At 35.0% G+C, this 12,343-nt stretch overlaps 1 pseudogene; it reads left to right on the forward strand.

Moving 5' to 3' along the window:
• The first annotated feature begins 11,033 nt into the window (after window positions 1-11,033).
• Window positions 11,034-11,967, forward strand: LOC124960647 (olfactory receptor 4P4-like; annotated as a pseudogene).
• The last annotated feature ends 376 nt before the right edge of the window (window positions 11,968-12,343 follow it).

Below are 12,343 nucleotides of genomic sequence, written 5' to 3' on the forward strand. Positions count from 1 at the left end.
GCATGGAAATAAGACTGCAAAACTGAGTGGGGCAGAAAAGAGTGACAAAGATGGAGGAAGCCACAGCCAAGAAAGTGAGAAATTGTAGGGTGTAAAAGAGGTAAATACAGCAATTTTCTAAGCAGAAGTTATCCAATATTTGATTTTTCCCACAAGTTTATAATTCCATCCTCAACATTTTTAAAATCACAGCATGGATACTACTTTTCTAAAGACAGGGGGCTTAATTTCTGGGTAGTTTCTCTCTTCTTTGGAATTTTTGTTACTTATTATAGTAACTTTATTTTTAGAAAGCAAAGTTTTAAGAAATACTCTAATACCTAGTAGATCTAACCCCACATTACTGTGCTTCTCTCACTGTATCAGGGCTGCTATCCACACAGGCACACATCTGAATGACTCACTCAGTTGGCTAAACCATTTCTGTCAAAAAATGGTTTGTCCTCTGTGTTACTAATTCACCATAAAATTATTATTTCTAAAAATAGGGCCTAATTTAAGGTGTGGAGAGTCAGACCAATACATATTTTTTATTTGTTTGCTAGGTTACTTCTTCATTTATTTTTCTGGAACACCATTTCTATAATCAGTTCAGTGTTACAAAAATACTTTTGACTTAAAAGTATATTAAGAACTTCTTGAGAAAGTGTCAGATATAATGACTTTTCTTGATAAGGATGTAAGCTGTAAGAAGAGACAAAATATTATGTACTTGTTTGTCGTTTACTTGCAGCAAACATTGCAGATTCCGAGTATCAAGGCAACTCTCTTCCAATTTCAGTCCAAAAGACATCTCTTCTGGTTGTCTTCAGGACCTGTATATGTGGAAATAATGCCTCTGCAGTTCTCACTTCCATTTATTGAATGCTATACTGTTTCATTACTCATGATAACATACGTTTATTAGACTGTCCATGAATACTGACTTCCAATGACCCTCTTAAGGATATGTTCTTGAAAATAAGCACAAATCCAAGTCTGATGAACAGAGTATGGATGGAAATGTGAGTGATGATTCATTTTCTGTTCATGTCAATTGACTGTACATCTATGGTGTAAGTGCAGAGTTACCGCCATCTGAGGGGTTCTTCCCTTGAAGGAATCAGATCACAATCACTGCATTTCTGGAAGACAGTACATTTTTTTATATAGGTGTTATTGCTGTAATCTTTCCTCTTGGATCTGCTTTAATTGCATCTCATATGTTTTGATTTGCTGTGTTTCCATTTCTGTTGCTCTGAAGATAGCTTTTGGTGGGACTCCAGGGATTGAATTCAGGTCCTTGCACATGCTGTGCACATGCTCTACCACTGAAATACACTTCCAAATCCCAGTGATATCTTTTAATTTGGTTTTAGTTTGTTTATGGGCCCATTAGTTATTGAAGGGCCTTTTCAGTTTCACTTACTTGTGAATTCTCTAAATTCCTTGTTATCATTGATTTATAACTTTATATCATTGTGTTCAGAAAAGATACTTGATATTACTTCAACTTTCTTGAGTTTGTTTAACTTGTAGTATTTATCCTGGAAAATATTCCTATGTGCACTTGATAAGAATGTATACTCTACTGCTTTGTATGTCATGTTCCACACATGTATTTAGGTCAATTTGTATAAAGTGTAGTTCAAGTAAGATGTTTTGGTATGGATATTCTGTCTAAATGATCTGTTGTTTCCTGAATGTGGGATATTGATGACTTCTATGACAGGCATTGTTCACTTTAGATAGATTAATAATTCTTTAATAGATTTAAGTCCTCCGATGTTGGGTGCATATGTATTTGTTGTTAACATTCTCTGAATAAATCTGTATTTTATATCCCTTAATGAATCATTGTAGCCATTAATTTTAATCTCTTTTTTCTTTTAGCCTGCATACTAAAGACACAAGTGATTATACATCTCTTGTTGCAATATAAGAGTAATTTAATTTTTGTTGTTGTTGTTGTTGTTTTTGGTACTGGGGATTGAACTCAGGGGCATGCAATCACTAAGTCACATTCCTCAATTCTATTTTCTTTTTATTTTATTTAGAGACGGGATCTCACTGAGTTTTTTAGAGCATCACTTTTGCCGAAGCTGGCTTTGAACTCCCTAGCTGCTGGGACTACAGGTGTGGGCTCCAGCACCTGGCTAGAGCAATCTAAATTTGTCTGGGCACTCACATTTACCAGGGTTTCATACTTTCATATTCAGGAATGTCCTTTGAACTCAAGTTGAAGAACTTGCTTTACCCTTTGGGTAACAGGTCTGGTGTGATGAACTCCATCAGAGTCTATTTTTCTGGAAAATTCTTTAGCTCTCTTTTATGTCTGAAGGATAGATTCCCTGGGTACAGCTTCTTACTTTGACCTGCTGCTGGGGCTTTCTGGATCCTGATGGTGAAAATTTGTGGTGTTTATAATTTTGGAAATTATAATTAAAACTCTTGAAACCATTTATGTTCCAGTTTTGTGGATGACTAAGCCACATTAAGTTGATAGTCTAGTTCAAGTCCACTACATCATCATAGTCACCTCTCTCCTACTCATTCAATTGAGAGTCAGGTGCTGAACTCCAACTGTATTTGTGGATTTCCTTATTTTTCCTGAAGACTCTACAGTGGTTGGTCATGTTATTTGAAGCCCTGGCTATAACCATTTACACAGGTGAACACTCCTTGTTTGCCTGATCACTTTGTCATTAAGAAATGAAGTTCGCTAACCTTGACAATATTATTTGCTTTGAAAATTTCTGTACATATTTGGATAGCCACTCCATCTTTCTTTTCGCTGGTAAGCAATTTATGTGTGTGTTTATGGGTGTGTGTGTGTGTGTGTGTGTGTGTGTGTGTGTTGTTCTGTTAAGTTATACATGATAATGGAATCAATTTTGACATATTATTTACAATCAGAGTGTACCTTATTCTAATCAGGATCCTAGGATTGTGGATATACATGAAGTGCAGATTCACTATTGTGTATTCACATATGTCCGTAGGAAAGGTATGTCAGATTCATTCCACTGTCTTTCCTATTCCTATTCCCCTCCCTTCCCCTCATTCTCCTTTGTCTAATCCACTGAGCATCTATTCTCACCCATTTCTTGCTGTGGGTTAACATCCACATATTAGAGAGAACACTTGACCTTTGGTTTTTGGTGATTGACTTAATTCTCTTAGCATGATAGTTTCCAGATCCATCTAATTACAAAGACATGTCATAAAATCATCCTTATTTATGGCTAAGTAATATTCCATTGTGTGTGTGTGTGTGTGTGTGTGTGTGCGTGTGTACACAATTTATTTATCCATTCATCTATGGAAGGGCATCTAGTTTAGTTCCACATTTTTGCTACTGTGAGTTGAGTTATAAGCATTGATGTGGTTATATCACTATAGTATGCTGATTTTAACTCCTTTGAATATATATGGAAAAGTGACAAAACTAGGTCATATGGTGGCTTCAGTCCTAGTGTTTGAGGAAACTTCATACTACTTTTGAGAGTGGTTGTTCCAATTTATAATTTATAGTCCCATCAGAAATATATGACTGTACCTTTTTCCCCACATTCTCACCAACATTCATTTTTACTTATATCCTTGATAGTTGCCATTCTGACTGGAGTGAGGTGAAATCTCAGTGTAGTTTTAATTTGCATGTAACTAATTGCTAGAGATGTTGAATATTTTTTCATGTATTTGTTCACTGTTCACATTTCTTCTTGTTAGAAGTGTTTGTTTAGTGTATTTTTGTCTATTATCTAAGTACATTTTCTAAGAATGAAGTTAAATTGCAATTTTGTTTCCCATTTTACAAATTGACATTTAATTTAATATTTAGATCATTTAAATTTAATATAATTATTTATAAGATTGCATTTAATCTCTCATCTTGCAATTGGGATTTGTTGATTATCTTATTTATATTTGTCTTCTTTTATTTTTTTTCATTTTTCACTATCACTCTGTCTTGTTATATTAGTGGTTACCTCAGTGTTTACAATATACCATTTTAACTGCTCACACCTACATTCATGTGATATTATACCATTTCATGTATAGGATATCAGACTTGCCATAGTACACTTCAGTTTCACCTTGCTAGCTTTATGTGCTAGTTACACATTTTTACTTCTACTATGTATTCTATAAACACAAAAGAGATGAGTGTTATTTTGAAACAAACTCTGTGATGCTGAGTACTTTATTTAATTTCCAGGAACTTCATTTTCTCATCTGAGTAATGAGGAAAGTAATCTCATAAAAATATTTTTAATGTTTATGGCAGACTATGTAGGTATGATGAATAAAATATTGATTGACATACAGGAAATCTCCAAGAAAAGTTATACATATGGTGATAATCTTACTAAGATGTGCTTTATAATGAGATGTTCTAAAATATTGATTCTGTGAAAACTTGGGTGCCTACAGTAGTACTCAGTCTTCTGTCACTGTAACAAAATACCTGCACAGTCTCATTATGTGGAAAGAGAGTTTTAACAGCTCATCATTTGGGAGGTGTAATATCCAAACAGCAGAATGGGGGCTCTTCATGGCCTCCCCTTGGTTGTATCTCCTCAGGGCACAGCATCCATAGCAGGAGTGGGGAGGGAGGTATTGCATCTTCAGACAGAGGGGTCAGGTCTGCCTCTGTGTAACACCCCTCCCAGAGGAGTTCACCTCCTCATAACAGGACTCAGTTGTCTTCACTAATCTCACCTCTTAAAGAAGAATGGAATTATGGCATTTGCTGGTAAAGGGATAAAACTGGAGAACATCATGCTAAGGGAAATAAGCCAGACCCAGAAAGTCAAGGGTTGAATGTTTTCTTTCATAGACAGAAGCTAGAGCAAAATAAGAAAGAAACAAGTGTGGGGACCTATGAATATAGAAGAAAGATCAGTCAAGTAGAGGAAGTGGGTAGAGGGGGAGAGAGGAGGAATGGGACATGGAGAAACTGTAGAATGAAATTGTCCAAATTATGTCATGAACATAAATGAACACAACACAGTGAATTTCACTTTTATGAATCTCTATAAAATACCAATGGGAAAAAACAAATGATAGGAGGAGACAACAGAGGAGAGGAAAGAGCAGAGGAGGTGTGAGGAGGTGGATCATGGGAAGGGGAGTGTCCCTCAGCCCACCAGCATCTTCCTTGGGGGAAAGCTGGGTCATCTTGTGGTTCAAGGGAAGAACTTAGATGACCACAAGGGGAATCAAGACCCTGAAGGGAAAGCCCCTGTTATTGGGCTTTTAACCCTAGGGACTGACCTGAAGTTAACTTGTTGCTAGTTTACACATCACTAGCATGGTGGATTGTTCCTCCTCTCTGCATTTTCAGGGTAAAAAAATAAAACATGCATAGGCAGTGGAGAAGGAATTATTCAAATTCTCTTGTCAATCAAGGTGTAATCAATCCTATATCACCTCCCTCCATGGGAGAAGGGGAAGACCTAGCACAGCACAATAATGGTGAGAGCCACTGTGTTGACCATGCTTAGAGTGACTTTGCAGCTCAGCCCACTCTGTCCTCCCAAAGTGTTCTTTAACTTTTTAAGCAAACCTATTTTTCTGCTTGCCAATGTCTCACATCTGTCTCAGTTCTCTTTTCTGGTTGTCAAGAATCTAGACCTGACTGGGCCTAGTGGGACTCACCTGTAACCTCATAATCTCAGAAGTTCAGAATGCTGAGGCAGGAGGATAAGCAAAGCCCTAAGCAATGTAGTGAGATCCTAACTCAAAAAGAACAAATGAAGGACTAAGATGTGACTCAGTGGTAACCAAAAAGTAGAAGAAGAACAAGGAGGAGGAGGAGGAAGAAGAAGAAGAACCTGCACTTTGAACATCCTGGGAATGCTTGCTGTGCCCCCCAGTACCAGAAAGAAGAATGAAGAAAGAAGAAGAAGAAAAAGAAAAAGGAGGAGGGGAGGAGGAAGGGGAGGAGGGGGAGGAGAAGGGGAAGTAGAAGGACCTACACCCTGGGCATCCTTAGGATGCTTGCTGTGCACCAGGTGAGGGTGGTGAGGGAGGAGAGAAAGGGAAAGAAGGCACTGGGAACTGAAATGGAGTGAATTATATGCTATGCCTGTATGGCTATGTTGAAATGAAATGTACTATTATGTATAAGTATAATGGACTAATAAAACATTTTTAAGAAAATGTTCTAGTACCTTCTAATAGTACTGCCTGGGGAATAAATCACCAACAAGTGAAGCTTTGGGGTATAAAATTAAAACATATCTAAAACATAGCAAGCATATTTTGTGTATAGATATTTTGTTTATGGAAGAGAGGTCAACTAAATTTCAGTGAAGATGTTTTTATGTCTATATACCTTGTAGCTCTACAGGTTTCTTAAGGAAATTGATAGTAATCAGAATGCAAGTGTTTAAATGTATGTGTATGTGTATATATGCATGCATATATACATAGGTACATACACATACTTATATTTGTATGTATTCTCACATGTGCATATAAAATGTATTTTTGGCTCTTGACTTCCTTAAACTTTCTAATGAATTTTCAACAACATATTTGGATTCTGTGTCTATCTGCCAATAGGAACAGAACATTTGTTTTTATTTTTATTTGTTTTATTTATTATGTGTTTTTCCTTTTTGTCTCCAACCCCAAATCATCCATTGCAGAAAGAAGAGCTCATTGCCATTGTGTGACCACTGGCCCAGGAAAATAGTTTAGCAGATCATTGACTTATTAACTTACTCTGATGAATTTGTGCTTCTAGTGTCCCTGTTGAGATTTTGGATATCTATTTCTCTCTGTTACTCTCTTACTCTATCTCTATCCTATCCCTATCTATCCCTCTATTTATCTTCTTTCTATCTACCTGTCTATTTGCCTATGTGATTTTCTTTTTTCTCTCCTCTCCAGAAATACAGACCTTTCCTATGAAAACCCAAAAGTCCTGTAGGGCTACCCAAGTTTTCTCCTACTCTAAGTGGAGGAGGTTAATCAGAACTAATAGGATTCCTGAGCTGCTCTGGGTCTGGGTAACAACAGTACTAGCCTCCAGAGAGAGGGTGCACAGAAAGTGGCTATTGCAAAAATGTAAACTATTCTCAATTCTCCCAAGAGAATTGAGGAATATAACTTTGGATAAGTGAGTAGCCGTTTTTTTTTTGTTTGTTTTTTGTGTTTTGTTTTTTCCTAAATAAAGATCTTTTGAGAAATATTTAGGGGAAACAATGTCTCATTGCTTTCATAATTAAAATAAAAACAGCTATGAACTCTTCTCAGTTTGTAGTTGGCTCTTGCAGTGCAATTTTTTTTTTTGAAACTTGGGTGTAAGAGATTCCTAGAGCATATATATAGGTGTGATGATTTTGTTTACCGTGGAGCCTCAGCAGGTGTCAGGAAGTTTTATGGCAGTTTAAATTCTAGATCATTTTCTTGTGGGATGAACAGATAGTTCACTTTGAATCCAGGATAGTTTTGAGTGAGATTTAAACTTCACTCTCCTGGAAAAATACTGGAATTTTCCTTTTCCACATGAAGGAAGCAATCTTGAAGATATTTTCTAAGAAATGGCACAAATATGTTTGAATCAATGATTCATAGTTTCATTTCAGGTGGAAATGTTAGGAGAAAGTAAACTAACTGTATTACTGAGGTAGATAAATGTATAATGTATGAACAAGCCTTTTTTTTTTTTTTTTTTGAGTAACATAAAGAGCAACTTGAAGATCATCCACAAGTGATGTGCAGGTAATCCCTTTCAGAATTCTTGTTTTAGGGTCACTAGATCTATTTGACATTTGTTCTTGTTATTTTAAGTGTATGCATTTACATGTGGTCTAACAAGTTTAATTGAGAGTAGAACACATTTTTTGCAATGGTTTGCTTTAGTGTGTATTAGAAGCAGATTCTGTCTTTTGTACATTATATTTAAAAAGAACGAAAAGCTCCTGGCTGTGAGAGACCTTGCAGCCTTTCATCTTTAGAAAAAAATCTCACCTTTCAAAAGACTATTTTCAAACCTTCTCTAGGTTTACTTGAATCACAAAAAGTAAGTTTATAGAAAAGGCAAATTCTGATTTCACTAATAAGAGAGTATAATTTTAATATTTGTCAGAATTAAGGAAATGAGAAGTATTCTTAACAATGCTGTCAGTAACTTGTACAGGGAAAGCAAGACTGTTCGACAGCACTACAAAAGATTAAAATTGATGTTTCAACTTTGATAGTGGAAGAATTTACCCATTTAAATTAGGTGTTATGAAGTCCCCAAGTAAACAATAAAGCCATGCTATTTTTTTTCTTTTATTTTGTCAGACAAACCATATCTACCACAAGTTTTGTTTGGATTGTTTAACGATTCTTATACATTTTATTCAAAGAAAGAAGAGGAGAGGGGTAAGGTAAGTAATTCTTGTTTAGGTACCTTTTATTATACCAGGATATTAGACATTAGAATCTCAGGTTTGTCTCATGATTTCCCTAATGATGTCTATATTTTGATAGCTTAATCAATATTGAAACTAAACTTGGATAAGTTAAATATCTTATGCAAAAGAGGACAGCTTCTGTAAAAAATGGAGAAATTCACAATAATCCTAATTATGCTATCTCAAATCCCTTGTAAAAATTAGCAAAAATAAAATATATAAAACAATTACTGGGAAAAAGATTTGCATATTGTATAAATCCACAGTGGGTGATTGACTGTTATCTCCTTATCTGAAAACCTGCTTTCACTTGATGGACATTCTTTAGAAAACCTAAATATCTAGACAGGAGCCAAAAAAAAAACAAAAAAAAAACAATAACAAAGATGCAAATTCATGTTATTCCATCTGATGGCATAGATATTAGTGCTAAATTCATGTTATTCCATCTGATGCATAGATATTAGTGCTATCTAGGTGTTCATTGTTCTGTGTGTTATAAGTTAACCAATGTACAGACACTTGAATGAAAAAGGCTTGTCTTCTATTTATTATTTATTTATTAATTTTACTCTATAATTTCTAATTAGTTCTTCACTGATTTTATAACATTCACACTTTGGTTTATGTTTTCCTCTTCATTTACCTGTTTAATACCTGAAAATTTTCTTTTAAATGTCACTTCTTTCCTTGACTATATTTCCTTTCACCTGAACTTGTTCCTGTTGCTCTTCTCCCTGTGCCTCCAGGAGTGATGGTTGCTTATTTCCATAAGTATGCAGGTTGGAACATTGCTGCTTATACTGGTCACATTGAAAGCCTGATGCTTCATAACATTTCCAAAGTAAAACAATTTGTACCACATGTTTATTCAGATAGCAGTGATGGTGTAATTGAAAGTGATCTCATGGTATGAGTGTTATGATGGTAGTTTCTACCCCTGCTGTGTCTGATTCATAATACTATCCTTATGGTTCATAAATAGATAAGTACTAGAAGATCTATTTTGTTTTTTTAATTTTACAATATAAACTCTCTGAACTGAGGAATTCACTGTTTTTCTTAATTGTTTCCTTCTATATGGAAACTGATATGGTTAAATTTGTTAGGTATTTTAATTCTAAATTCACTCTAACAGCTAGACTTACTATTTAAATTGGTTTTCAAGATCACTTCTGTTTTATGTACATTTACATAGGAATGTAATATGTTATTTACAATGATTGTGACAATACACTAAAAGCAATTAAAGTTAAATATTGTTGAAGTGCTTGTACAACTTATACAAAATTTTGAGGATAAGTCCTGTTGTCTTCATACTAAAGAGAGACAGTATGGAGTATTACTGAGATATTGAAAGAGTATGGCCAGGTTGAAACTGCCCCCTGCTAATGTATTCAAATACATGCAGATAGAACAGAATGTGTTATGCAAGGTTGTTTAGAGCTATAACTCTTTAACACCTGAAATAGTCATAAATATCACAAGAAACACAACTACAAAATTGCAAAAATACTGATCTTATTACACCATATGTTGTATTAAAATTTCTGTGATACTAAAAACCTGGTATCTATAGGATCAGATATGGATGCCATATTCAACTTAGGAGTAAAGTAGAAATTATATTTAGAAGCTATCTAATTCCTCACCAGTGAGGCAAGAAGGCAGAAGCAGCACATGCTATATGTAGTGCACTTTTCCATTGATTTTCTGAATCCAACCCTGATCTTACAGGGAATAATGTATGTGGATCCATGATGTAATCCATGAGTAAGCAAGGCAAAACGTAATAGCTGAGAATTCCCTGAATACAACTTACATGTACCTTATATAATATCTTTTATTGACTCTTTATGTTCAAAATTCATTCCAGTAGAACAAATGAAATGTACTGAAATCAAAGTACCTGTGAACCTAAAGTAGCTTTTTTGTGATTTGTGACATTAATATTAATGATTCTACAGTTTAACTTAAGACATTCTGTTTTACACTAAAATTTAAATAAGATAAATTTTCTTATGACATTTAACAATATGAGCAATGGAAAAAACCCATACATTTTTGCTATAGTTTTATCTATTTGTTGTTTTATATTCAACAAAATTGCTATCTTATATTTAATATGCAGTATCCATAATCCCAAGGACCTCACCTGGGATTCAAGGAATATTATGCATCAGAGAGTTGTCCTATTTCCTCCTAGGGAAAGGTAACATTACATAAAATGAAAGCTAAGTCATGAAGAAAGAACATAGTTAAACTTATAAAGTACTTTTGCATGATACTAAATTATTTTTGTGATTTTAAATGTTATAAATAGTAACAAAAGAACATCTTTTAGGTAAATGACAATTTTAAATCTTACATTTAAAAATTAATAAAATATGTTCTTTGTATTACCAATATCACAGAACATTGGGAAAAAATTTTAAAAATTGTTAAAGAAATCAGTTATGTATCTGAAGATCAAATATAATTAATATATTGATTTATCAGTTACCTTTTGTGATTGGTTAGACTGGATTCTAGGACTTGTTGATAATGTTTAGATGATTGTGATCCTATTGCAAATGCTTGTTTTTTCAAATTCATTTTCCCACAAATACTCAGATGTTTGCACAGGGCATGCAGTATATGGAAATTCAGAGGAACATATCAGAATTCACTCTCATGGGCCTTTCTTCTGATCCAAACATACAAACATTTTGTCTCATATTCTTTTTAATTTGTTATCTTGCCATCTTGGTGGGAAACCTTCTGATCCTCATCTCTATTGCATGCATTTCTCTTTTTCACCAACCCATGTACTATTTCCTTAGTCCCTTATCTTCTATGGACATCTGCTATACCTCCTGTGTGACACCCAACTGATTGGTGACCAGTTAGTGGGAAGAAACACCATCTCCTATGGGAACTGCATGTTACAGGTCTTTGTCATGCACTTCTTTGGACTGATTGAAGTATTAATCCTGACAGCCATGGCCTTTGATCGCTATGTTGCCATCTGCAAGCCTCTGCACTACATGACCGTCATGGCAGAACCAGGTACAATATCCTGATCTTGGCTGCCTGGGCTGGTGGAGCCGCCCACTCCTTTTCCCAGTTCTTTATGATAATCTGGTTGCCTTTCTGTGGCCCCAATGAAATTGATCACTACTACTGTGACATTTTTCCTTTGCTGCAAGTTGCCTGTACTGATACCCATATCACTGGTGTCCTTATGGTTGCCAATTCAGAAATGGCTGCCTTGGTACCATTTATTTTCTTGTTTGGTTCTTATGTCATTAATCTATTCACATTAAGAAATCAGTCAGCAGAGGGAAGATGAAAAGCCCTCTCTACTTGTGGGTCTCACATCACTGTGGTTATCTTATTCTTTGGACCTTCCATATTTGCCTACCTTAGACCTCCTACCACTTTCCCTGAGGACAAAATCTTTGCTTTGTTTTACACCATTATTGCTCCTATGTTCAATCCTCTCATCTACACCTTGAGGAACACAGAGATGAAAAAGGCCATGAGGAAAGTTTGGTGTCAAAAGGTATTTTCAGAAGAAAAACATAATTGATTTGTACTATTTAATGTCCAGCCAACTGTAAGCAGTTGTAAATATTTACTTGTTTCCAAGGAGTACTCTTGGTTTTCAAATCATTGGAGTGAAACAATTTGTTGATAAGTGTCAAGAGATTACCAAGATAACACCAATAAGAGAACATTTCCACCTGTAGGACTGAAATCAAGTAGGGAAGTGTATGTACATATATGTGTGCATGTGTGTGTGTGTGTGTGTGTGTGTGTGTGTGTATACACTTACATACATACAATATTATGGTTTAAAGGATAGATGACTTTGCCATGTAATCAACTCTGATGCCAATGTGGAATTTTAAGGATCATTTAATCTGTGATTTATGCATGAGACCAGATATGTGTTTGATCATTCC

Source organism: Sciurus carolinensis, chromosome 11, assembly GCF_902686445.1.
Source record: "Sciurus carolinensis chromosome 11, mSciCar1.2, whole genome shotgun sequence".
NCBI lineage: Eukaryota > Metazoa > Chordata > Mammalia > Rodentia > Sciuridae > Sciurus > Sciurus carolinensis.